This window comes from Pleurodeles waltl, chromosome 10 (genome assembly GCF_031143425.1).
Source record: "Pleurodeles waltl isolate 20211129_DDA chromosome 10, aPleWal1.hap1.20221129, whole genome shotgun sequence".
NCBI lineage: Eukaryota > Metazoa > Chordata > Amphibia > Caudata > Salamandridae > Pleurodeles > Pleurodeles waltl.
Window position 1 is genome coordinate 577,908,726 of NC_090449.1, and position 27,955 is coordinate 577,936,680.

Here is a 27,955-nt window from a genome sequence, read left to right on the forward strand (position 1 = left end):
AGTGGGTGCTGTTCATGATGCTGACTGTTTCCTCTGTGAAGAGTGTGGACCAGCTGTGGATGGTCTGGATGGGTTCTTGGGGGGGAGGCTCAGTCAGAGGTTCTGGAGCCAGGATTTTCCAGGAGGAAGCTGTCGTAGATGTCCTGGATCTTGCGGTGAAAAAAGGTAGCAAGTTTGTCGCAGAGGTCCTTTGATGAGGGATGCCGGTGGCTTCAGAGGGGGGGACCTCTGAACTCAACAGGCAACACCAAGAATAAATCAGCAGTTCTGATATCAGGCCAAGAAAGAAATATTCTAAACATAGAAGGAATAATAACTTCAGAGGTATGGGCTTCCATTTTGAGCTTAGAATTGAACAGGTAACCCAGTGAGCAAGAGGTAAACAGTAGAAGCATTAACCATTTTGTTGTAAGAATGCAGAACCAGGATTGGATCTGGAAAAAAGGAACTCTGACTTGCTTGGGATGCATTTTAAATTGCCTTTTACTGCCCAAGCTTGATTCAGGGAGAGACTGCTCTATCAGCAGATGGTATCAGTTTATGATGACACAGTTAGATAAAATTGGGTGTCCTATGTGTGTTGGATGGATAGGCATGTCAGTTTCAGTCATCAGTTATCCTTGCATCTCCATATACGGGTAAAACATAGTTGGTTCTATTGTAGAACTTTGTAGTGTTCTGTAGTGGAGTGGCTTCAGTAGAGACCTGAATGTACTCCTTTAGATGCATACAAAGCATCGGCGACGAATATTGTAAACCCCAGGAACATTTCACCCCCGACACTGCATAACAATAGAATAGACAAGGGTACCTCTCTGTCCTCAGAATGAAAAGCGGATGAGGAATCAAGCAGAATTATCAGTCATGTGTCCCTGCCATAATTATGTACCACAGGACTGAACAGTCTTCCTGTTGTGCCATAAACAAAATCCAGATAGGGATGAGTCAGAGCTTTCAATGTGGGCTTCAAATTGCCAAGAAATCACCTTCTCAGTAATTGGGACCACTAGAACCTGTAGGTGCAGATTTATGTGCGGGGAAAGCAGATGGCCAGAAATAATGTTTCTGGCCAGTATGCCCTCACATAAACCTAGCTGTTCTTAATTTTGTTCCTAGAATGGATAATAACATGTATACCTAGAATTTCCAGGTCCAAATCCACATGCAGTATATATGTATAAATATGTATATATATAAGTATATATATACTCGCTGAAAAAGCACAAATATTAAAGGGATGATATAATTAGGAGAAAATTTCAGTTAAAACATATCATATTAAACTACAATAATTGAAATTCATGAGTTACAATTATCTCAAGTAACTGTAACTGATGCCCTAAAGTAACTATAACTCATGTCCTCGCCATACATTGCTTCTACCCTTGCATAACAGCCCACCATTGATCACAACACTGTGTATAGCGAGTGCATGAGTTATAGTTGCTTTAGGGTATGAGTTATAGTTATAGTTACTTGAGATAACTATAAATGGTGAATTGCAGTGATTATGTTAGTTTAAAATGTTATTTTAACTGTCATTTTCACCATTTAATCTTTGTTGATTTTTCAGTGAGTATACCCGCATACACAGACACACACAGACACACACACTTACCCACCCACGCACAAACACAAAGGGCCTGATTTAGGTCTTGATGGTTTTACTGCCAAGCCACGTCGGTGGCGGACCCGAAAAAGAACATCAAGACAACACTGTTCCACCCGCAGTATTTAGATGTTACAGCTCTGCAAGCTGTGCACTGGCGATGGGTTACTGACGGAGGGAAACATCGACGGGACCCAAAAGACTTCATACAATGGCAGGGGCTATGGAATAGAAGTAAGTGACACACACACATATTGTACCTTAGCCATATGTTTCCCCCTGCACTACACACTACACAACACACCACACACACACCATCATCCATTAGAATTCCGACACAACACAAGCCGTACATGACGAAAACACACATTGACACACATCCATGACACAACACACACCAGTGACACTGCACCCACACACGACACAACCAAGACAACTACACACCCATCTGCACAAACTCACACACAAACTCAACTGTACACACCATGACAACATCCGCCATACAACAACACTTACTTGAATGTGTCACACGGCAACACAAAATACACAACATCAATCTCACATGCAAGTAACACACACACAGACACAACCACACCACCCACTCCAGTTCCTTCTACTCTAACCAGCCAATCCCCCACCCCACACACACACACACAGGTACTGACTCACATACACAACAGATGGCACAGCCTACCAGTACAGTTCCCTTTGCAATGCCTACACAGAGACACCGTTGACAAGTGTGAATGTACCAGCATTGTGGTGCCAGCACTCATTTGGCAATGAGTACTGACACCACAATGACAAGTGTATATGTGTGCAATATGCGTATTGTGCCAGTGTGTCCCCAGCTATGTGTGACACAATTGTCTCCTCAACATATGCATATCACAGTGATTCAAAAATATTACTGACATGTATATGCTTGCAGTGGTCCTGACCTCCCGTTCAGTGCCCATCCAATGTAACCTGGCAATGCAGCATCCCTACCTTTGAGGCCGGCAAAGGTGGGGGGTGTTCATGTTTTCTCTGTTGCTTGATTGCAACAGCGATGGCAGGTGCTGTTCAGTCAGGTCCAGTCGAAAATAGAAGTAGAAAAGAGATGAGTTTTAACCCCTTTCCCCCCACAATCCGGCAATTCAGAATTGGAGGTTGGACCGCCACTTTTTGGTTGGCGGTAAGGCACATCCAAATTTGCATGGTGGAAGGGGTCGATGGGGTCCCACTGGCATTCACTTTTCCCTCTCCCATCGTCGATGCGGGCATTGTTTCTTGGCGGAGACAGTGTTTCAAATGTGGGTTTTTGTCTATAGGACCACCAACATCCAAACATGGCGGGCAGACCGTCATGATGGCAGACGGGTTTTCAGTGGTGGCCTAATGGGGAGCAGGGTGGGCTGCGAAGAGCCCCGCTGGAAGACAGAGGGAAGTGTCACCGCAGCCCGAGCTGACTCAGCCAGCTGCAGGATTGCTGGGCCATGCTACTAGAGCAGCCCATGGCAGGGCTGAAACAGCCATCACTGCCTTCCTTTAGAGACCTAGGAGCACAGCTGGTTCACTGGAGAGAGTAGACAGGACTTTCCTGAAGGTGAGGATGTCCACTTTGGCAGGAGAGACACACAAGGGCTGAGGCTTGGCCTTGGGAGGAAGGTTCATATATGCCCAAGAAGATGACCCATGACTGCAGAGGGGTGCTTCCCTGAGCGGTGTTGGAAATGGCTGGGGGGATTCCTGCTAAAGGCCCCACATGAGTTGGTTCCTTGGTTGGTGCATTGGCAGGGCAGACTGCAGTGGTCACACTGCAGGCTCACTTGGACTTCCCACTCACCATTTTGAGACCTTTAGACTAAGGAGCATTTGGAGATTCCCCATAGATAAAAAGCTTTTGGGCTGGAACTGGGGCTGGGGAGACTCTTCTTTACCTGTTGTGTGTGGCTACCTCTGGAGCATAAGTGTGGACAGAGGTTAGGCCGGCCCGGGTGGCAGGAGAGGGGGATGGTGCTTCTTTTAGGGACCTATTGCTTACAGATAATGGGGCATGGCAATTGATTGGTGAGAGAAAGAACTGCCACTGGCTCTGGGGAACTGGGAGCTGTGCTGTCTGCTGCTAGGTTTGACCCTACCCAGTAGTTGCCTACTTGAACAGGGGTGGAGAGGCAGAATGGCCTGCAATCCTGCATCTCAGATTGTCATTGTTTTGAGGCTGCGACCGCATTGTGTAGAGGTGTCAGGCAGTGAGTTTGGGCCATTATGGGTAAGGAAAAGCACTCAAGGATGCCGTCCACAAACACTATACTCAATATGCCACTCTGTCAGTCGTCGCAGCGGCTGGTCAGATAGGGGGTGGGGACGTGAGGGCTACCTCCCCAAAGCAAGAGGAGAAACACTCACACACCAGACTCCTGGAGACTCTACATGGCTCTCGTATAGCGCTGGAACACAGTATAGAGACAGCTTCCATAGATGTGAACTTGCTTTGGGCAGATTTGCAGAAAGTGGCAGAGAAAGTTACGAACACTGAGAATAATATTGAGTCACTTCAGGGTGAGGTGTCCACTCTTAAGCAACAGATGGCCAGTATGACAGCGATCATGAGGGAGCTGGAGGTCAGCTGGAGGACGCTGAGGCCCACTCCTGCAGGTGCCTCTGTCTCCTGGGGTTCCTCAGTGGGTGAAGTTCTCTTTGGTAGAAAACTTTGTAGAACAATGGATCAGGCAGGAGCTGAAGCCACAGGGTGTTGTGGAGATTTTTTAAGTGGGAAGCGCCCATTGTGCTTTGGTGCCCCCTCTGCTTTCAGCGCCACCGACCTTGTTCATTTTTTTGCTAAAATACTGAATTATAATGACAGGGACTGTATCCTATGAGTTGTTAGAAAGCAGGACATTCCAAAATTCGACAATCATGCTTTTGCCATTTTCCTTGACTATATGAAGAAGGTCCAGGAGCAGCATAAGTTGTTCCTGGGAATCAAGCAGGAATTGTGTCTTATGAATCTGAAGTACATGTAGCTTTGCCCCTCCAAATTAAAGGTTCTCTCTGTAGGAGGCTGCCTCTGTATATGGTGTACACCTACAGGTGAGGCACACTGTACTGAGTCGAGGCAAACCTTAGTGATAGCGTAAGAGGTTCTACATAACCAGAGCTCCCAAGGGTAGCTGTGGAGAGCAGCTAAGGCTTATCCAGGAGAGTGTATGGCATTTGCAAATACAACAAAGGTCAGTCAGTGATGTACACACAAGAAGGAACCACACCAATGTTAGAAAAATAATGTATTATATATTATAACCCAAACACTAAACTAACTTTGGTATATCTCCCAACTGGAGATATGAGCATACAAAAATATACTCAGAAACAGGTGAGTAAAGTCATAAAATAACATGGGCCCCTATGGGGTGGGGGGACAAACCATATACTAAAAAAATGGGATGCTAGAATCACTACCAAACCACCTACCACCCAAGATTCTTAGGACTGAGAAAGCACTAGAACAACAAAGGTAAGTAAGTAGGTTTCTCCAGGCGCCTGTGAGCAGCGATGTTGCCATGTCTCCAAAGTGGGGAAGTCACAGTTGGTGTTTTCGATTTTTAGGACCCTTCCCCAGGGGACTCTGATGAAACCCGTTGAGACAAGGGAAGTTCAAGAGTGCCCCCACCCGTGGATATCCAGAGAAGTGAAGTACCTACAACAGGGAGCCCAAGTGCATAGGGGTGAAGTAGTGTTGGAACCTCCCATTGATTTTAATGGGGTCCTCAGTTGTCCATCTTCTGTCGCGACCAGTGGACTAGGTCGTTGGTACCTAGGCATGTATTCCTGAAGAAGAGGGCCTAAAGAAAGAGGGGACAGAGTCCAGACCTCCCAGAAGTGCCCACGCGGTGCAGGAGGACAATGCCCACCCTTCTAGGAGATGCTTTCCTGGTGGTCGAAGAAGTGCAGCTGTGGAGTCCAGGCGATGCAAGGGGATCCCAGGACTCATCCATGAGCTGTCCCATGCCGGTCATCAGATTGCAGAGAGACCAATGGTCAGCAGATCTACCAACAAGCCTTGGCAAATGCAAGAAAGCAGTGTGCAGAGTGTTGCAGAATTTTGGGGACCATCAAGGTCCAGGAGACCCAGCCTTTTCAGTTAAGTCAGTGCCAGCCCACAGCAGGCAGAAGAGCCAGAAGGAATTGTTAGAGCCCCAGCATGACCCTCTGGCAGCAAGCACAGGAAGTCTCAGGAAGGCCTCAGCAGCACAGCAAAGAAGGGTGCCCACATCGCAGGAGCTGCAGAGAGGATGTCGTTCTTGGAACTGTATAGTGCTGGAGGCTGGGGCTTCTTGGAGCTAAGTGGTTTTCGGACTGAAGAGCCAACAGGCCTTGGCAACGATGAACAGATGCGATCCACAGGCGTTCCAACCAGGCAGTTCCAGCGAGGGACCACAGACTTCTTTGTTGCAAAGAAGACAGGTCAGACCTCTTAAGGACCACAGAACCACCACTTGTGTTGAGGAGCCTTGTAGAGTCCGGGGGACAGCAGGATCCACAAACCAGTCATCATTGTTGAGGTGACTGCAGGTGCTGGGGAGTGACTCCTTCATACCAAGGGAGATTCCGTCTTTTTTTCCTAAGTGCAGGCAGAGTCCTTAAGACTCAGAAGAATGCGCAGCCATGGAGGTTGCAATGCATGGGGACGAAGTTGATGAAGGAGCCCTCCTACCAGGTACAGTCTTGTCTTGGCTCCCGGCAAAGTCCAGCGGTGGTACCAGTGTCCAGGTTGCAGAAGTGTCTTGTAGAAGAGTCTTCAGATGGTTCCAGAGACAAATCCACAGACAAATCTAGGGTCCCACCCTCAGGGGAGCCCTTAAGTAACCAAGGAAGGGGGTTGGACACTTACTGCAGTGACCCACAGTTAGAAATGGGGTCTTTGGTGGCAGTCAGCGTACCCCCTGTCCAAGCAAGAACCCTCACTCTAGTCTGGATAAGTCACACACAATCCAAATTATCCTGTGTCAACCCTCTGGTAGCTTGGCACTGAGCTGGCAGGCTTAACTTAGAAGGCAATGTGTAAAGTACTTGTGCAATAAATCATCCAATAACACAGTAGAACACCGCAAAAATACACCACACAGTGTTTAGAAAAATATATAATATTTATTGGTAAGATGCAGGTCAAAATGATCAAGATTCAATAAGTATACGTTGAGATATCACTGTAAAAATGATATAAAGTGTCTTTAGTCTTTAAAAAGCAACAATTGTCTCTTGCAAGCACAAAGTACCTGGTTTTGCGTTCAAATTCTCCGCAAGGGACCGCAGAGGAGGAGATGCGTGGAAAACAGGGAGGTGTGCGTAAAATTTTCTGGCTCACACAGATGTGTCATTGAGTTTTCACACAGGGCAGGCTTTGCGTTGATTTCTGGTGCATAGACTGGGATCCTCTTCTGGATGCGGGGTTTTCGGACGCCTGGGGGCGATGCGTCGAAATCCTGGGCGTGCAGGATGAAGTCACAGGGGCTGCATCGATCCGGTGGGCGATAGGTGGAAATTTCTGCTGCACAGCAGGCGCTGCGTCAATTCCTCTGGGGAAGTCGGGCTGTGTCATTCAGGCTCGGCCTTGCGTCTATCCAGTGGGCCGTGCATCGAATTTCCGGTCGCAACACTGGCGCTGCGTCGATCTTCTCCTTACGGAGTTGGGCTGTGTTGTTCCGGTTCGGCGTGCAGTGATTTTCTCACCGCGTTGCAGGCTGTGCGTCGTTTCTTGCAGGCTGTGCGTCGATTTTCCAGCACACAAGGAGTTCTTTTGTAGGAATGAAGTCTTTTTGGTCCTGAGACTTCAGGGAAGAGGAGGCAAGCTCTATCCAAGCCCTTGGAGAGCACTTCTCAGCACAGCCAGAGAGCAGCAAGGCAGCAGGGCAACAGCAAGGCAGCAGTCCTTCTCAGAAAAGCAGTCCAGGTGAGTCCTTTGGGCACCCAGGCAGTTCTTCTTGGCAGGTTGCAGGTTCTGGTTGAGGGTTTCTTCTCCAGGAAGTGTCTGTGTAGTAGAAGTGTCTACCTCAGAAGTGTCTGACTTGGTAGGGTCAGAGACCCTGCTTAAATAACCAAATGTACCTTTGAAGTGGGGGAGACTTCAAAGAGTGTCTTAGAAGTGCACAAGGTTCCCTTTCAGTTCCATCATGTCTGCTAGGGTCCCAGTAGGGGTGTGGCAGTCCTCCACCCTCCCAGCCCAAGAAGACGCATTCAATATGCAGATGTGTGGAAGTGTGACGGAGCATTCTGTGTTTGGGGTTGTCTGAGTGAATACACAACGTAGCTGTCAACTAAACCTAACCAGACGTGAATTGGAAGGCACAGAAGGATTTAAATGTACAGAAATGCTCACTTTGTAAAATTAGCATTTCTAAAATAGTAATATAAAGTCCAACTTCACCATTAAGCAGGATTTTGTATCACCATTCTGGCCGTACTAAATATGACCTGGCTACTCCTTACAGATCAGGATCTACCACTCAAACAGTATATGAGGGTAGCCCTAATGCTATCCTATGACAGGAGAAGAGCTCACAGCAGTGTAAAATTAATTTAGCAGTTTTAAACTACCAGGACATATAGAACACACAGGTTCATGTCCTGCCTTTTACCTACATAGCACCCTGCCCTATGGGCTACCTAGGGCCTACCTTAGGGGTGACTTATAGGTAGAAAAAGGGGTGTTTAAGGCTTGGCAAATACTTTTAAATGCCAAGTCGAAGTGGCAGTGAAACTGCACACACAGGCCCTGGAATGGCTGGCCTGAGACATGGTTAGGGGGCTACTTATGTGGGTGGCACAACCAGTGCTGCAGCCCACTAGTAGCCTTTAATTCACAGGCCCTAGGCACATGTAGTGCACTTGACTAGGGACTTACAAGTAAATTAAATAAGCCAATTGGGTATGAGACAATGTCACCATGTTTTAAGGAGAGAGCATATGCACTTTAGCACTGATTAGCAGTGGTAAATTGCACAGAGTCCTAAAGCCAGCAAAACTGAGGTCAGAAAAAGAGAAGTGGGAAGGCAAAAAGTTTGGGGATGACCCTGCAGAAAGACCATTTCCAACACCCACCTATCAGTGGGTGGTGAGGGGCATCATCCAGCTGGACTAACCAGTCAGCTGTTCCTGGGTCCTGTGCTCATCCTATTTCCAAGATGGCAGAATCAAGTAGCCACCTGGCAGAGCTCTGGGCACCTCCCTATGGGAGGAGCTGGTCAGGAGGGTGGTCACTCCCCTGTCCTTTGTGCGGTTTTGTGCCAGAGCAGGAGCCGGGGGCACCTGCACTGTAGTAAACCAGTTTATGCAAGGAGGACACCAAATGTGCCCTTCAAAGTAATCTGGTGGTGCTCAGAGGTACCCCCGCCTGAGCCCAGAGACACCTATTTCCAAAGGCGTGGTGGTAACAGCTCTCCTCTGCAGAAAATCTTTGTTCTGTCTTTCCCTGCTCGAGTTTGGATCAGCAGCAGGAGGGAAGAACAGGGTGGTGTCAGCAGCAGCACGGGATGACATGCAGGCCCTGCAAGGGTGTACAGGCAGACATGGGGGATCCCCTAGAGAATCCCCCGAGTACATGGCATCATGCAACTAGCACTGGAATCGGTGTAGTTGCATGATTCCAATATGTTTGATACCAAACATGACTTGGTTCAGTGAAGCCATTATGTAGACATCTTGTGTTGACTAGTGTCCACTACATACCTTAAGATGACTTCCCCGCACTTACAAAGCCCAGAAAATGGAGTTTGTAGAAGCACCTTTCTTCATGCAGGGGTGCTCCACATTTAGAGCCATGCACCCTGCCCTTTGGCTGAATAGCCTACCTTAGGGGTGACTTACAGGATCAGAGTACAGTGATAGTGATATAAAGTAAACCTGTCTGGGGTAAAAAGTGCATGCACCACTTCACAAAAGCTGCAATGGCATGTCTGTAGTCACAGTTTGCATAGTTCCCCATGGGTGGCACAATCCATGCCTCAGCCCATGGGGGATCCATGGTGTACCAATGCCCTGGTACCTAAGTACCATATACTAGGGACTTACATGGGCACACCAGTATGCCAATTGTGGGGTATAAATTTAGGGGAGAGATCACTGACACTGGGGTCCTGGTTAGCAGGATCCCACTGTACTACAGTCTAAATACACTGACACCAGGCAAAAAGTGGACGTAACTATGTCAGAAAAGTGCTATTTTCCTACATTCTCCAATGGCAAGGTGCATTTTTTGAGCACCCACAAGAGGTGTGGGACTGGTTGAAGGTCTGGGAGAAGGCTCCAGTCTGTGGATTTGTGACCCTGGACTGCTCCCGGGTGGTGCAAGTCTGTGATGCCTGGGGGGGCACTGTGGGTGGGAGGCTTGCCGGGGGTAGGGGAGCGCTAACATAGAGTCACTATACATGATGATGGTACCATGCATGTAGCGGTCATGGGTCCTTTGAAGTCTGTGGGGCCTGGGTCGCCTGCCCTCGGACTCCCTTGTGAATGGCACGTAGCTCTTCGCTGTGGATGCGATACGAGAGACTAATCTTACTGCAGAGAGATGATCTTGAGTGTAATGCTAAAATCAAGTTAACTGTGTGAAATGTACTTTTGTACATTTCACACAGTTTGTTTGTCTGTTTCTGGGCATGCCCTGAGACAGCTGTAACCTGTCAGACTGACTCTCCCGAGGACTAACTGTCTTGCTGTGTTGAGACAATGGCCTGCCCTGGGAGTTCTGTTCCTGGCACGGCCTCACTATGTATTACATTGTTTAATGCTAACTTTTCCTTACAGGGTTCGAGACTAAAACCCTGGTGTACCATAGTATGTGCTGTTGTTTGCTTGAATGCTGTGTACTTTGTGGGCTGCGGGATGCACAGGTTGACCGGGAGGGAAGTGCATAGTTGGGGTTCCTATCCCAGTTGGATAGGTCGGGATGTAGTGTTGGCTTGTTGTCCAAGCACATGGTTACGGTGGGCTTACGTAGCTTGGTGGTTACACTATGTTCATCCTGGGGTTGGGGGGGAACAGTTGCCGTTTTTCCATTTTTTATGTTGTTTATTCAATTTTCCATGCGGCACTGCCTCAATGATGTAGTGGTACAGCATAGCATTCCTACCATACACTGACGTATCGTACGAATGAGAGGTAGATCTAGGATACTTACCTGGAACGTCTGGGTGCCTACGTCAAAATATATTGGGTCTTATCCTTCTTGAAGCATCCCAGGGTGAACACTGCATTACTTCAAGAGATGCACCTTAGCAATACAAAGCTTGATAAGGTAGTTAAGAAATAGAGAGGGCAGCTGTATCATGCCTCCTATTCAACCTATCCTCGGGGAGTGCTGGCATGGGTGGCCTCAGGGACCCCATTAGTGCCCATTTATGTGGAAGCTGACACAGAGGGAGGGTATGTCTTCCTTCAAGGTAGGCTTGATAGATGGGCTGTCTCCTTGCTTAAATTCACTTTTATATGGACTAAATGTGGAGAAACCCCTATTCTTCAAGCTGCCGGAAGTGGTTTGTTCAGATGTTGACAGGCCTCTTCTTTGGCGGGGGCATTTTAATTGTGAAGTGGATGGGGTGAGGGGTAGGTAGCCTCCATTGAAACAGATGGTGCAGTCGGTGGCGACCTCTCAGGGGGAGGTTGTGGTGGCCTTTAAGAGCCATTTGGAAAGGGTGTATTGGGGGGCTTGCATAGCTCCTCAGATCAAGTTTGTGGCTTCTTGGCACCCTTGAACATGTCCCAGTTGGGAACAGATGCTGATGTCACACTGGAAGAGTTAGAATTGCTTTGAAAATGTTACCTAAGAACAAAGCTCCAGGAGAGTGGTAGGCATGGATTTCTGGTGTAATTCTACCAGGGTTTACAGCGGCACTGACTCAGCACTTATTGGAGATGTTTTTGAGAGCAAAGGAGAGAGTGGTACTCTCACTGAGCATGCGTGAAGGCCTTTTATGTATGTTACCTAAGCCGGGTGGGATTGAAACTGATCCTGCTTCGTATCATCCCCTCATAATGATAAACTCTCACATCAAAATTGTATCTAAAAGTTTGGTCAATCACCTGAGCCCACTGATGAGTGGACTTGTTCATGTAGTCATGTAGACCAGTGTGGATTTATTCCAGGTTGCAGCATGTCCTTGAATCTTCAGCAACTTGTGCACATACTCCACTAGGTAAAAGACAGGCAGAAGGAAATGTTGTTGGCCTCAATTGACATTGAAAGGACATTTGACACTGTGGACTGGGGGTTTCTGTAGGAGGTGATGAAGGCCACTGGGCTCCAGTTCAGAGCCTGAATTCAGCTGTTATACTCTGGCCCTGGTGCACAGTGAAGGTGTGAACAGTATAGATCAGACTGGTGGGACACATAGCGTGGCACACAACAGGGATGCCCTTTGTCGCCCTTTCTGTTAGTCCTTGCAATGGAGCCATTGGCAATACAGGTGCAATGGCTAGTGCACAAATGGGGGATAGATTTGGGTCATACTAGACACATCCTCTCGCTCTACGCTGTTGACGCTTTATTTTACCTCAGGGTGCCCAGGACATCTGTGGCGTTCTTACTGGACCTTCTGAGAGAGTTTGGGGAGGGGTCCAGCCGCAAAATTAATAAAAGGATGTGCTTAATGTTCCCACTGGCGGCATTGGTTGGGGTTCCCAAAGAGTGGTTGCTGGACCTGAGGGTGCGGTGGAAGACTGATTATTTTCAATAACTGGGCATAAGGGTGACACACACAAAGAAAACAATTGCAGTATAATATTGAGCAGGCGATAGGCTCACTGCGAGCATCAGTGTGGTTCTTGAACACCCTGCCGTTATCACTTATGGGAACAATTGCTGTGTCTAAGATGGTGTGTCTGCTCCGTTGCCTGTATGTGATCCAGAGTTCCTTATGCCCCCTGCACACGGGTGCCTTCCGCCAGCTGAATACCCTCTGCATCTCACTTATTTGGTAAGGGAAGCGAAGCAGAGTGGCTTGTCGTACACTAATGAGGGGCTATGAGGATGGTGGGCTTAGGGTCCTGAATTTGGAATATTATTACTATGCTTCTCACATGCATCATGCAGGGAAATAGATGGAGGAAGCGAACAATTGGGAGAAGGATCTACTGCCCGGTATGGTTGAGGGGCCCAGGCTCCCAGCGATGCTGAGGGCAGGTTGGTGCACGTCCTCACAGCTCCCTGTGGTGATCAGGCAAGCCCCCTTTCACAAGGAGTTGTTCCTGTGGGTCTTAGCTCCGTTCCAACAGATTGAAGAGGTTATGTTGTTTCAAACCAGCCATGAGGGAGGCCTGTATCCCAATGACATATTTATATCCTTTGAGGATGTGTGAATTGTGTTCGGGTTGGGACCTGAGCAATTTCAGCACTATGCGGTCATGACTGACATGGTCAGAGCTGTATGGACGTCGTTCCGGGTGGCCCTGCCAGCGTCGGCTATGCTGGGTTCGCTATGGACACTGTGGGCTGAGAACCATCTTATCTTGTTGATTTATAAGGCGCTACTGACAGGTACAGTTAATGGGCTGCTGAGAGTACAACAGGTTTGGGAGTTGGACCTTGGGACTCCATTCTCAGATGTGCATTAGTCCAGGATTTGGGCGTTATTGATGTCCCTGTCCAGCAATGCCCAGTCAAAAGTAATTCCTTTTAATTTTGTGCATCGTACTTGTCATCCGTGAGCATGCACAGAATTAATCCAGAGCGCACTTCTGCATGTCCTTGCTGTGGAACTGAGGAAGCAGATTTTATGCAGCTGGCGTGGGGCTGCCCACAGTTGAGTGAATTCTGGGTGAGGGTCATAGCTAGGTTGGGTCAGGCGACTACATTGGCTGTTGAGCTCAAACCACAGTTTTGTCTGCTGGGCCACCCGATTTGCCCTAAGAAGCACAAAATTAGTTATCGGTTCCTGTGAGTGAACCTCGCGTTGGCCAGGAGGTGGGTAACCATCACGTAGATAGGGGTTTGATCTCCCGCTCAGCACTATGGGTCCGAAATGTCTCTGAGTGGTCGGTGGCCAGGAAACTCAAATGCGACGCACCTGTCAGGATACTAAACTGCCATTGATTTGGAAGCTTGAGGAGTACTATGTAGTACATTTTTGGAACTGGGGGGTGACACCACAGAGGATGACTCCACAGATAGAGGGGTGCAACTATAGGATGGCAGCGGATAGGTAGCTGCAACTGATGGGATATGACTACATTGGCTATGTTTTGTGCTGGCATACAACTCCTGCCCCCATTGCAACTATGCTTGTCACCTACCTCCCCACCACTCCACTCCAAGGGCTCCACTAGCTTTGGCTGTTCTTAAAACAGTCAAGGAGCTGAATACCAGCCCACAGCCTTTGCTTGGTATTTTGTATTGTCCAATGCCAAAGGTGCCTGACGTGGAGCTGCATATCAACAAGTGAAAATGTTTCAAAAGCAGCACTGAGTAGGCCCAGTATAAGGTCTCGCTGGCTCGCACATCCGCAGTGCTAAATTTCGTATCTAAAACACCGGTACATATCGAGGCAGTGTATGGGTCTGTGTACTGATTACTGATTACATAAGCAATGCAGTTGGAGTTTTGCATGATCATCAGGTAACTACAGGGAGTGCAGAATTATTAGACAAGTTGTATTTTTGAGGATTAATTTTATTATTGAACAACAACCATGTTCTCAATGAACCCAAAAAACTCATTAATATCAAAGCTGAATATTTTTGGAAGTAGTTTTTAGTTTGTTTTTAGTTTTAGCTATGTTAGGGGGATATCTGTGTGTGCAGGTGACTATTACTGTGCATAATTATTAGGCAACTTAACAAAAAACAAATATATACCCATTTCAATTATTTATTATTACCAGTGAAACCAATATAACATCTCAACATTCACAAATATACATTTCTGACATTCAAAAACAAAACAAAAACAAATCAGTGACCAATATAGCCACCTTACTTTGCAAGGACACTCAAAAGCCTGCCATCCATGGATTCTGTCAGTGTTTTGATCTGTTCACCATCAACATTGCGTGCAGCAGCAACCACAGCCTCCCAGACACTGTTCAGAGAGGTGTACTCTTTTCCCTCCTTGTAAATCTCACATTTGATGATGGACCACAGGTTCTCAATGGGGTTCAGATCAGGTGAACAAGGAGGCCATGTCATTAGATTTCCTTCTTTTATACCCTTTCTTGCCAGCCACGCTGTGGAGTACTTGGACGCGTGTGATGGAGCATTGTCCTGCATGAAAATCATGTTTTTCTTGAAGGATGCAGACTTCTTCCTGTACCACTGCTTGAAGAAGGTGTCTTCCAGGAACTGGCAGTAGGACTGGGAGTTGAGCTTGACTCCATCCTCAACCCGAAAAGGCCCTCAAGCTCATCTTTGATGATACCAGCCCAAACCAGTACTCCACCTCCACCTTGCTGGCGTCTGAGTCGGACTGGAGCTCTCTGCCCTTTACCAATCCAGCCACGGGCCCATCCATCTGGCCCATCAAGACTCACTCTCATTTCATCAGTCCATAAAACCTTAGAAAAATCAGTCTTGAGATATTTCTTGGCCCAGTCTTGACGTTTCAGCTTGTGTGTCTTGTTCAGTGGTGGTCGTCTTTCAGCCTTTCTTACCTGGCCATGTCTCTGAGTATTGCACACCTTGTGCTTTTGGGCACTCCAGTGATGTTGCAGCTCTGAAATATGGCCAAACTGGTGGCAAGTGGCATCGTGGCAGCTGCACGATTGACTTTTCTCAGTTCATGGGCAGTTATTTTGCGCCTTGGTTTTTCCACACGCTTCTTGCGACCCTGTTGACTATTTTGAATGAAACGCTTGATTGTTCGATGATCACGCTTCAGAAGCTTTGCAATTTTAAGAGTGCTGCATCCCTCTGCAAGATATCTCACTATTTTTGACTTTTCTGAGCCTGTCAAGTCCTTCTTTTGACCCATTTTGCCAAAGGAAAGGAAGTTGCCTAATAATTATGCACACCTGATATAGGGTGTTGATGTCATTAGACCACACCCCTTCTTATTACAGAGATGCACATCACCTAATATGCTTAATTGGTAGTAGGCTTTCGAGCCTATTCAGCTTGGAGTAAGACAACATGCATAAAGAGGATGATGTGGTCAAAATACTCATTTGCCTAATAATTCTGCACTCCCTGTAATGTCAGTTTTCCCGAAGATTGTAACCCTAACACCTTTTAAATGCAATAACAGGGCCAAGCTCCCAATTGTGTGCTGCCTGTTGATCTTTGATAACAGATACATATTGTTAAATATGTTATCATCAGGTGCTGAGCGAACAGCGTTTGTCAAGCTACAAATGTTCACCTACATCCTCTTGTGCGCACCAGCAGTACTATTCACTAGCTGTTGAGTGCCTGGACTTTAGGTCTGGCTAGTAAACTGTTCTAATGTAAGTTGTGTATGTTCTAGATTTAAGGCCGCAAGAGTTCTAGGGGAGTCTGTTGGCCTCTGTCTCCCTGGAAGGATTGTCACCAGGTTTTGTGCTAAATACATGATTAAGTTAAAGCAGACTTGAGGCTCCTGGTGTTCCGTGGATTGTTGCAACAAAGTTGGCTATGAGCTGCAGAGCATTTTGAGGAACCTGCTGTTGCACACAACCTGGGTGGTCCAATCATTTGTGATGGAGAGAATTTTTTGGCTGCCCATCGAGAGTGAAACCGTGATATTATATAATAGCACAGTTGAAGATATTTGGCATTAAGATTGGGAGACTACTCCACCAGTTCAAGGTATTGTAATTATTTAATAGTTGTTCGCGCAGACCTTGCCTGGTTCAAAAGTCCATACGGCAGGCATGCACCCCTGATCCTGCAGCACCGGCGAGGAGCATTTTTTCCACTTAAGCCTGGATACACAGCCTACTCATCAAATGGAGACTGCATGGATGCAACTTTGTCATTCATTCTGCCAGGAGAGGGGAGGCGAATACGCCGTGCGTTCCGATGTGCCACGTTGTGCAGCCAGTTCAGTCTTTGGTTAAGAAAAAGTGCTTTAAGTTAAAACACTTTGCGATGATCTGCACACCTGTAACACATTGTGCAGGGTGTCTTGGTTTGTGGTGATTTGCACACCAGTACCACGTTGTGCAGAGTGTATTGATTCATGATGATCTGCACACCAGTAGCATACAGTGCAGATTACACAGAGCTCATTGTTGGGCGGTGATCTGCACTCCTTCACATCTTAGTGCAGCCAGGAATATTCATGTCATTTCACTGTGATCTGCAAACAAATACAGTGGAAGTTGGATATAGCACAGTGCAGTACAGTGTTTTACATATCAGAGATTTTACTCACACTGCATAATTAAAATTATTACTTTAGAAGGCACGAGAATCTCTGAAAGTCATTATTTGTATTGACTATTATAAAAATGTATGAACTTATGATGGCACCTCAAAGTAATACAAGTCCTCCTCCAGGAAGTGTGGTCGCAAAAGTCACTTTGCGCGAATGTGCATGGAAAGCAACAGACCAAACAAATCCGAATCCAGAGTTTTTTTTTCAGAAATCTGTTTATTACGTTTTTTGTTAAATCTTTACATTTTGTCATAGCTGGGGTTCGTTTCAGTACAACATATTTTAGTTTGTAGTGTTCACATTATTAAATGATGTTTGGTACAATGACAACATGGTTATACTGCATATATTACATAGTGCTTCTGTAATTATTCAGTTTTTCAACACAGTTGCAACTCTTATTGGGATAACATTGTTACTGTCACAAGTATCCGATTATTGCACTTTGATTAAAGGGGAAAAAAAAGCAGATAATATGAGTTTTATATAGGCTAACCTTTAAAAAAGAGCAAGAGAAGGAGATAGAAAAAAAAAACTATAACAATAATGTGTGCCGAGGTCAACATCTATGTGGTTATTTTAGACTTAGCTGTTTTCGTGTCAGGTTGTGGGTCAATTGTGACAAATCTATTTGCAAGTGGGGGGGGTTGGGTCGTGTGTCAGGTTTAGCGCATGCGGTTTTCCCTTTCCTCAATGTCATAGCGTATCCAGTAGTGTTCTACACTCTGTCCTCCTATATGGTGTGATCTTCTCACCCGTAAATACTAGTTCGCTTTAGTCCAGTTCCTCTCCCATCAGGTGTGCTTCCGTGTTATGCAGCTGTAGTAAGAACCCCTTCCAACAGGTAGAGATCGGAAATTGTCGTAGTCCCAGAGTTTCTTCTTGTGTAAGTGCTAAGCCCTCTGCACCCGCCCATACCTCAAGCGAGCGTCTCCAGGCCTGTATCGGCGGAGGGTCTGGGGATTTCCACCTTCGAGACACTAGTCGTTTCGCGACAATGAGTCCTAGATCTGTGAATCGCGCCTCTGCTCTGTGTTGTTTGTCTCTTGGGAATAGTCCCAGGATACATGACTCCCATGTGAATGGTATTTGTTGTGCTATGCAGTTAGATAGGTTGTCAATTACCGCCCTCCAATAGGTGCCTAGGTTGGGACAGGACCACACCATGTGTAGCATATCTGCCCCAGTCTCGCAGCATCTGGGGCAGGCCGCATCTTGACGAGCAAAGTATTTGTTTACTCATGCAGGTATAAGGTAGGCTCTCTTCACTATATAATATTGGATTTGTCTGAATCGCGAGTTACGTGGTATTTTGAGATGGCCTGTGAGAGCAGATCTCCATCGCGGAATCGCAATGGAATCACCAGCGTCCATTTCCCACGTCACACGCAGTGCATCATTGTCGGAGGCAGTTTGGATTCTCAAGGCTTCCGCCAGCCAGCTGATCTGGTGCTGGCCGCGGCCCACCATCTGCAGGTACTGGACCAACAGGTGGGTAGGTGGAGCCGTTGTGATATCTCCCCATTTGGAATTCAGAGCTCTCACCAGTGAGTAATATAATAGGAATTGGCCGGTGGAGTCCTATTTCCCGGAGTCTAGCGAACGGCAGGAATTGATTTTCTTCATAAATGTCGCCCAGTGTGTGTATTTCTAATTCGTGCCATGTACGCAGTTCTGAGTCTGACGTGATCCTAGGGCCCCTTGGTGTGCCCGCCAACGCTAAAGCGGGTGCAAATGGGACCACTGATTTCGTGAGGTAGAGCGATCTATGGAAACTTTTATGAGCTGTTTTAAGGAACAGTTGCCGTGTGCGTGTGAGCGGATGGAATAAATGCTGTATTTGTTGGAGCGGGCGTGGCCCTTCTTCTGTTGCTGTGTCTGCGATCTGCATACCAGCCAACCATCTAGATATCCATTGAAGTTGGGCTGCCAGATAATATTGTTCCAGGTTGGGGACCGCGAGCCTGCCCTTATCAGGCGGTAGGTACAGTTTTTTTAGGGCAACCCTGCAACGGCCGCCGTTCCATATAAATTCCCTCAGCCCTGTCTCTAGTGCCCTGAAGAAACTGGGGGGGACGTAGTGCGGGAGGTTAGAGAAGAAGTACAGAAGCCGTGGAGGTATCACCATTTTTAGGAGTGCTATCCTGCCTGCCACAGATAGTGGCAGTGTCCTCCAGAACGCCATTTGGGACCTGACTGAGGTTACCGCCTTTACAAGGTTACCCTCAAATATGTCTTCTTCGTTATGTTAGACTCGGACGCCCAGGTATTGGAATGTGTTTGGTTGCCATGGGACAGGACTTCCACCCAGTACAAGTCTCAGGTCCGGCAGGTCCGGGTCGAATGGAAAGAGGCATGATTTGGACCAGTTGACCTTTAGACCTGATATCGACGCGAAGTGCTGTAGGAGCGAACCGGCCCTGTGTGGGATCTGTGTGATATCTCTGAAATATAGCAAGAGGTCGTCAGTGTACCGTGACACTATGTTTAAGCCATCTCCCAGAGGGATTCCCCAGCTGCTTCCCTCCTTGCGTAGGGCCACCGCCAGGGGCTCCTTTGCAAGTGAGAATAGTAACGGTGAGAGGGGGCAGCCATGTCTCGTACCTCTACACACTCGGATTGGTTCCGATATCTCGGATCCCAGTCCCACCTGTAATGTTGGTCTGGTGTATAATAGTTTAACTAAACGAGTGAAGGATGGTCCCAAGCCGTATTATTGCAACACCCTAAACAGGAAGGGCCACCCCAGAGAGTCATAGGCCTTCTCTAGATCAAGGACAAGGCAGCCTGCCCGCGGCCAATCACGTCTCGCATATTGCATAACCCATAATAGTCTTCTGATATTATGGGAGGTATCTCTAGCTGGTACAAACCTGTTTTGGTTGGGGTGTATTAGTTCTGGCACACTAGGTGCTAGTCTTGTCGCCAAGGTTTTGGCTAATATTTTAGAATCAGTGTTTAACATTGCCAGCGGTCTGTATGAGCCCATGTCTATTGGATCCCTTCCGGGCTTGGGAAGGGAGATCAGTAGCGCCTCCCTTTGTGTGGTCGACAGGTGGCCCTCTTGCTCGGCTGTCTCATATACCTGAAGTAGCTTGGGCGCTAACTGTAGCGCAAAGGCTTTGTAAAAGTCGACTGGTAGCCCGTCTGGGCCCAGTGTCTTGCCGAAAGCGAGTTCCCGGATACTGGCTTTAATCTCCTCAAGGTCCAGGGGTGCCTCAAGCGCTTCAATCTGGTCATTTTCTAAGTGTGGGAGTATCACCCTATCAAGAAATTCAGCACTGGAGTCTCCTCCAGTCGTTGTCCTTGAGGTGTAGAGTGCTGCATAATGTCTTGTAAACTGTATCTCCGTGGGTGTGTATACTAATTCCCCTGTTTGTGAGCGAATTTACATTATCGGTTTCCTCTAACAATCACGACGTATCAGCCAAGCAAATAATTGATCTGCTTTATCTGCTGATGCATGAGTTTTCGTGGAGTGTGCAGTGTAGTTTAGACATCTCAGACGCTTTAGTAGTGCCTGATGTTCTGCGCGTATTATTGCTAGTCTCACTTTTTCAGTTTGGTTATTAGTGGTTTCGTCTTCTGACTACGGTAAAGTCAGTTCTATACGGGTCAGGTCGTGCTCAATAGAGCGGCGCATGTTACACTGGGCTCCCAGACAATGCCCTCGGGTAAAGACCTTGAAGGCATCCCATTCGATCAACCCCGAGGTGGCCGTGCCTTCGTTCTGTTCAAAATATTCTAGGATTGCAGCACTCAATGATGCTCTAAAATCAGCGTCTTCTAGGAGCTCAGGCCTCAACTTCCACGTGGGAATGGGTGTACGAGGGGATCCCCAGCACATTTGTGCTATCAGAGGGTTATGGTCTGAGTGTGTGCGTCTCATGTATTCCGAGCTCACCACCACCGGGGCAAGGCTCGCAGTACAAAATATGTGATCTAGGCGTACGTGTAAGGAGTGCAGGCGGAGTAGAAGGAGTAGACTCTGTCTTCTCTGTCTCTGCCGCCATACATCCACCAGTTGCCATTGCTGTGTCCAGTCTGTCAGACCGCGCAAGGCAGTTACCACTGGGGATGTGGGCAGTGGGGGGAAGGAACGATTTAGCTCAACATCCAGCACGCTGTTAAAGTCTCCCCCCAGTAGCCACGATAATGTACTCCAGTTTGCCAGGTGGTGTGATAGACTATGTAGAAAGGTAGTTTGGTCTGTGTTTGGGGCATATATGGAGCCCAATACAATTGCGCGACACGCCAGCTTTCCCTTAACGAGTACGAATCTACCCTGCGGGTCTATAATCTGTTCTTCAGCCGCAAAGGGAGTGCCTGCCCTAATCCAGATAAGCGCGCCCCTGGCATAGGCCGAGTGACCTGTTCCGTATAATTGCCCTCTCCAACGCTGGCGCAGTCGGGGGATCTCATGGTTTGTTAGGTGCGTCTCTTGTAAGAGCGCCAGTTGAACTGAGTGTCTTTTAAGGTAGGAGTAGATAGCATAGCATCGCTTGGGGGTATGTATTCCCCTTACGTTACAGGTGATTGTTGTGTATGTAGCCGTATCATAGGTGTTGGAACTTTTTTCCCCTTTACCCTCCTGCGAACTCTACACTGCGCTATTTCATCAGTCTTCCCTTCCCAGCTAAAACTCAGAGAGGTTGTGTGTGACCATCGGCAAAAACAAAACACAACTAATACCATCAGAGCAGTTAAACAACGGAACACTACAACAAAAACAATAACTTGGGAACGGGTATCTTTACATTTTGTGGCTTTTCTGATAGGAGTGTGGGGGTAGGCCATATGTACCGGGAGATGGTGTAGTCTAGGGCCTTTTAGTCTGGCTGTGATGGATAATTATGATATTAGGTGGGAGCACGGGGAGATCTCAATTGCGTTTATTCATCAAAAGAAAGAAAAAGGGGGTTGCGCAGTATGCAGCGCCTGGCACTGCATCTATCTGCACGTTCACAACTCCCACGCAGGCTGACATGGGTATTTCTTTGCTATGTTTGTTGTTTGCTCGTCTTTTAAGATAATTTGTGTAGGTGTCTATAGTTGGATTTTTCCTTCAGTGTGTTAGCTCTTTGCATTGTTTAAAAGTCTTTTTTGAAAAGTTCGTCTGCAGTGGCTGGTGTCACAGGGGGCCCATCGGTAAGACCTAGTTCTGATAGGCGATCCGGTGTGGGGCGGCGGTCGCTGGTCTGTTGCGAGATTTCGATGTCGGATGCCGAGCCCGGGGGGGATGTACCCATCATTTCCGCAGTGTGAATCACCTCTCTTCTCTCCTGGATTAGTTGTTTCAGGTCAGGTGCGCATTTTGTTGGCCCTGCGTGAGTTGTGTTTCTTCTCCGATCCCATATGATTCAACTGCGCTTGGCCCAGGGCGCCTGTTCAGCTCGCTCCGGAGTACCGCCAGTAGATAGCCCTGTCGATTAGAGCCATTCCCAGGCTGCCTCGGTCGTGGGGAAGAAGTGCGTTTTGTCCTCCACCACTACTCGTAGTTTGGCCGGGAACAGCAGAGAGTAGGTTAGGCCCAGTGATCGCAGCTTACGTTTCAGCGGAAGGTAAGAGGCTCGGTCTCTTTGCACCGCCAGGGTGTAATCTGGGAATAGCAATATTTGCATGTCGTCTATCCGGAGCGGCGGTGCGGCCCTTACCGTCCTAAGTATTATATCTCTGTCTACATGGTGGAGGAGGCGAATGATGAATGGGTGTGGAGCGCTTCCCGATGGTCTCGCCCGAGCTGGGACCCGGTGTGCGCGCTCCACATAGAAAAAGGGGGTAAGCATACCATCTGGTACCAGCCCTCGCAGCCAGCTCTCCGAGTAAGTCGTCAAGTCTCGGCCCTCCGTGCCCTCCGGTAGGTTTACCATGCAAATGTTGTTTCTTCTGGAGCGGCCTTCCGCGTCTTCCGCTTGGCGCTCCAGTTCCACCACTCTAGCTTGTATGTCTTCCATTCCTGTTTTCAGCTGGGTGGTCGCAGGCGTTAGTTCCTTTTCTGTGGCTTCGATCTCATTATTCTTGTCTGTTAGTTTGCGGCGGTCCGCTTGCAGAAGGATAAAGTCACTTGCCACTCTGTCTATCTTGGCTTCCAGTGACGTGCGGGCACGCTCCAGTGAGTCTCCAATACGTTCTACTGCAGCAAATACCACATCTAGTTTTTGGTAGTCTTGGGTTGGGGGGTGTTGTGTTTTCCCGGATACAGCTCTGGAGCGAAGGCGCCTGGTTTCCGGCCATGGTCCAAATTATTGAGGAGGACTGTTTGGTTTCTGGTCAGCACTCTCCGTTTGACTAGCCTTCACTCACAGTACAGACCATGTATAAGTTTCCGTTAAAATGGTGTGAGGTAGTTATATTGTTCTTCAGCAGTTACCGGCTGTTTGGTGAGAGGGCTCACTGTCGGTGGTCGTTCCTGGATCTTTAGTGTGGAGTCCCCATCATGTCTAGTCTTGTAGAGGATCACATTTAGTGGAGGCTTCTCGGAAGTGTTTTGTTTATCTTTAATCGTCATCGGGCCTCGTGGTTTCAGTGTTGTTTCCCCTCGGTTATGCACCTGTGTTTATTCGGGGAGGGTCGGGCCCGCTTGTCGGGGGTCAGCGGATCGCAGCCCCACGGCAGCACGAGCAGCCCGGTTGATCAGTTTCTCTCCTCGAGTCCTGCGCCACCCACTTCTGTTTTTGTGGTGCTCCACATACATCAGGTGGTCCCAGCAGGTCTAGGGGGCCAGGCGCCGGCGCAGGTCCAGTTTCACCGGCCTCGGCTAGTACAGAATGCGCTGGTTTGGGTCCCTAACTATGTCTCTCCAGTTGCTTCTCGTTATTCCCTAGTCATCAGGGAGGGCTCTCCCTCATTCCAAACGTCTCTGCTGTTGGTGGGGGGCAAGGTCCTCCGGGTCACATCAGCTCGCTTAGAAGTTTTTGTATGTCGTCGGGACCTACCTTTATGTGCGGCGGAGGGTTCGAGCGGGCTGCACTCCCACTCCGCTCCTCCGCCGCCTGCAGCGACCCAGTTTCAGTTGCAGCAGTCTCCTCCTCTCCCGTATTTGGGCCCCTCAGCAGCCGCCTGGCAGGCTTGATCCCCAAGGCCTTATCACCTCCCTCCAGTCGAGAGCAAAAGGGGGAGGGGAGGGAGGGAAGAAAGGGGGGTCACAGGCACCCCCCGGTATTATCCCCCAGGTCCGGTGCAGCTCCCCCGAGGGACGTATGCACGTTTCTTTATTTTAGTGCCGAGGGGGGTAGGGCGTTGTCTTTCACCTGAATATGTTGATTTATGAATGGGGGAAGTCAGGAGCATCCCGCTTCCAGCGTGCAGCTCCAGCCGTGCTGGCCGCTCCCTCCTCCGTACGATCGCCTCCCCGAGGCCCGGCGCCTGGGCACAGTCCACAAAGCCGCGGTCCGAGTCCACCAGCAAGGCTGCCAGGAGATCAGTCCCCACTGCAGGGGCGTGCAGCCGCAGTCTGGGCCCGGGCGCCGCCGACCCAGAGGGGGCGTCACGGCCTCGACGCGCAGCCCCAGCCGAGGCGGTCGCTTCTCTTCGCCCGACAGGGCCTTCAGTCCTCATGGTCCTGTCGTCTCCCCCCATGCAGGGCTGAAGAGGGAAAGAGGGGGGGAAGGGATGGGGGAGCTGGCACCTCTCATCCCCGCTCACTGCTCCAGCGCCGCTCTCCAGAGGATGCGTGCATGCCTCAAAGTTAATATGCCGGGGGGGTGCTGCCCCTTACCAGATTATGTCCGGCTGCCGTGAAGGGGGGTCCGGATCATCTTAGCCTCGGGGCGCAGTCGCGGCCGCGCCAGCCGCCCTTTCTCTCGTCCGAGCACTGCCTCGCGGCCCGGTCCCAGCGCGCTGTCCGCTCTGCCGCGGCGTAAGTCTGAGTGCCGTGGTCACTGGGGGAACGGCGTTGTTCCAGGCGGTCCTGGTGTGCCCCCTGCGTCCGAGCAATCAACACAGGGTATTATGCCCCTCCGTGTCCTCCCCTAGATTCTGTTTTGCCCGGTTGTGGCACGGAGCTCTAGTAGCTTGCACCCACCATGTTTGGTGGCTTAGCCACGCCCCCAATCCGAATCCAGAGTTGGTGTAGTAGATATAGGTGATGATGTTTATTGTAGTGGCAGGATTTTAGTGAGAAAGAATGAGGAGGAATGAAAACAATTAGGAGATAAAAGAAGATTGTCAAGACCCACAGCTGAATTTGGAGTGTGCGGGTGTTGATGGTTGATTTCAGATTCAGGGTCTATGTACACTATTATCCCAGAAAAAATTGTTAGGACACGTTGGAGAAATTTCAAGCTTTTGCACATTAATCCAGGGGGTTATCAGGGTGAGATAATAGACATAGGGGGTCATTATGACCCTAGCGGAAGGCGGAGAAGCGGCGGTAAGACCGCCAACAGGCTGGCGGTCTTTTTTTTTTTATTATGACCATGGCGGTTACCGCCATGGTCATCCGCCGGTTCTCCGTTCCGCCTGCCAGGGCGGAGACGACCGCTGGGTTGGAGACCAGGGTCTCCAGCCCGGCGGCCGTCACTATACCGCCGGCAGTATTTGGACCCTGCTGACCGCCATGGATTTCATGCGGTTTGGAACCGCCATGAAATCCATGGAGGTAAGCACTATCAGTGCCAACGGAATTCCTTCCCTGGCACTGATAGGGGTCTACCCCAACCCCCACCTCCACCCCGACTCCCTCCCCCACACCCCCCACCACCCCTGCCACCCCTCAAAGGTGGCAGGACCCCCCTCCCCACCCCGACCCCCAACATCAGACATTACTCACTCACACACGACACGCACGCAGGCACCACCAACACACATACACGCACACACACCGACATACATGCCAACATCCACACACACAGTCAGACACGCACACCCACATTCAAACATACACGCACACATCCATACAGACATACCCGCAGACATACACGCACTCATTCCCAAACACACAACACCCCCGCAAGCATACACGCACTCAGACCCCCTCCACATACACAGACCCACAAACCCTTGCACGCACACAACACACAACGCCCCCCACCCCCGTCCCCTAACGGACGATCGACTTACCTGGTCCGTCGATCCTCCGGGAGGGGACGGGATCCATGGGGGCTGCTCTGCCGACACCACACTGTCAACAGAACACCGCCACACCGAATCACAGGACGTGATTCCGTGTGTGGTGTTCTGTTGACATGGAGGTGGAGCAACCTCCACTTCCCCGCCGCCCGCCAGTGTGGCTGTTGGCGGCTCTCCGTCCGAAAAAGGACGGAGAACTGCCAACAGTCATAATACGCCGAGCGGCACGGCGGTCCCTCAGCGGTCTTTACAAAAGACCACCGAGGTCAAAATGACCCCCATAGTAGTATACATAGAAGGCTTTGATAAGGTTTGGATCATGTCAAGTTGAATGGAAGGTGTGTGTGTCTGTTGATGGTCCACCTAACTTAAGATGGTTGCACCAATACGATCTCAATATAATGATCTACCCCAGAGCACCAAATCAAGGTTATGGTGGTGGAGGAAGAGCAATTATAGGATGGTTTGCATGATGCACAAGAAGTGTTAAGTAAAACTTTGGGAAATCTAAAATGATATGTGCATAAAATAATCTTAAAGGATGATGCCATATCAGAATTACACAAATTGAGACAAGTACCATTGGCAGTGAGGGGAGAGGTTAAAACTGTTAAGTGAGATGTTGGAAGGAGATATTATTGAACCATTGGAAACCTCTCCATGGATGTCACCACAGAAATGAAAATGGACGTTTAAGATTTTGAAGAAACCTGAGATCATTAAATCAGAATGTTGTTGCTGATACCTTTCCACTTCAAATATCAAGGAATTGTTGTCTTCTATAAAGGGTGCAAGATAACTTTCAAAATTGGATTGAAGAGTGCCTACCATCAAGTAGAATACATGAATATTAAAAAATTCTCGCTGCATTTATAACAACAGAAGGCACGTTTCAATTCAGTCGTATGCTTTTTGGTCTAGTTTCCGAAGCAAGTGTGTTTCAGTGAATGATGTCTCAATTGTTTGATGGCATGGAAAATATTGTATTTATCCAAGATGATATGCTTATTTTTGGAGACTCAGCGGAACAGCACAATGTAGTACTTCAAAAGATCTCAAAGAAATTAGGAGAAGCTGGTTTAACTTTAAGCCGAGAAAAATGCAATTTTTTAACTGAACAGATTGAGTACCTAGGGTATACCATATCAAATGGAGGGATCAAACCCAAGCAGTGCCTGGTGGTTGCTATTAAGTTGGCTCTTTTCTCTAAAAGACAAGGATCAATTAAGATCATTTTTAATGCTTATAGAGTACTATGCTAAATTTGGGGATAAAGTTGCTGATAAAACACAAGATTTAAGAACATTGCTAGAGAAGAGCAGCAAGTTTATATGGGACAAAGAACAACAAATAGTTTTGAGAAAATAAAAACAGAAATTTGTGAGGCTGATGTTTTGACATCCTTTGACACAAAACTTGAATCAGTGCTCGCTGTTGATGCATGTGTGTCAGGCATAGGAGCTATTGTATCTCAAGTCCATGGAAAGAAAGAGAAGAGTACTGCGTTTGCAACATGCTCACTGATGCAGTCAGAGCAGAATTATCTTGTTATTGAATGAAAAGCATTGGCTGCTGCCTGCAGAACTATTTGTGGGGTATGTAATTCATCTTAAGAACCTTTAACAAAGCCTTTAATGAACAAGTTGTCACCTGGTGAAGCTGGAAAAGGGTCAGCTAGGTTAGCCAAATTAACAACCCGAATGCAGGAATACATGAATGCAGTTGTATTTATTCATGCGTGGGAAAATGTACAGGCTGATTGTATACTCACAATGCCTATGGATTGGGAGCAGGTGGATGGCCGTGCTGTTGGAGAGAATGAAATGGAGGTAGCAGTAGCATCAATGCAAGATGTAGTGCACTGTGGGTCAGGGGCTTTCACCATGCAGGAGTGGTAAGAGGAAATGAAAGCTGATGTGGTAATGAGGGATATGATGAAAATGATACATAAT

General features: G+C 48.3%; 1 protein-coding gene across 1 annotated transcript in view; it reads left to right on the top strand.

Annotated features, from left to right (window-relative positions):
• OBSCN (obscurin, cytoskeletal calmodulin and titin-interacting RhoGEF) overlaps nt 1-27,955 on the top strand; it is a 1,961,032-nt gene that overhangs the window by 1,919,987 nt on the left and 13,090 nt on the right. The gene's annotated exons all lie outside the window — the stretch shown is intronic.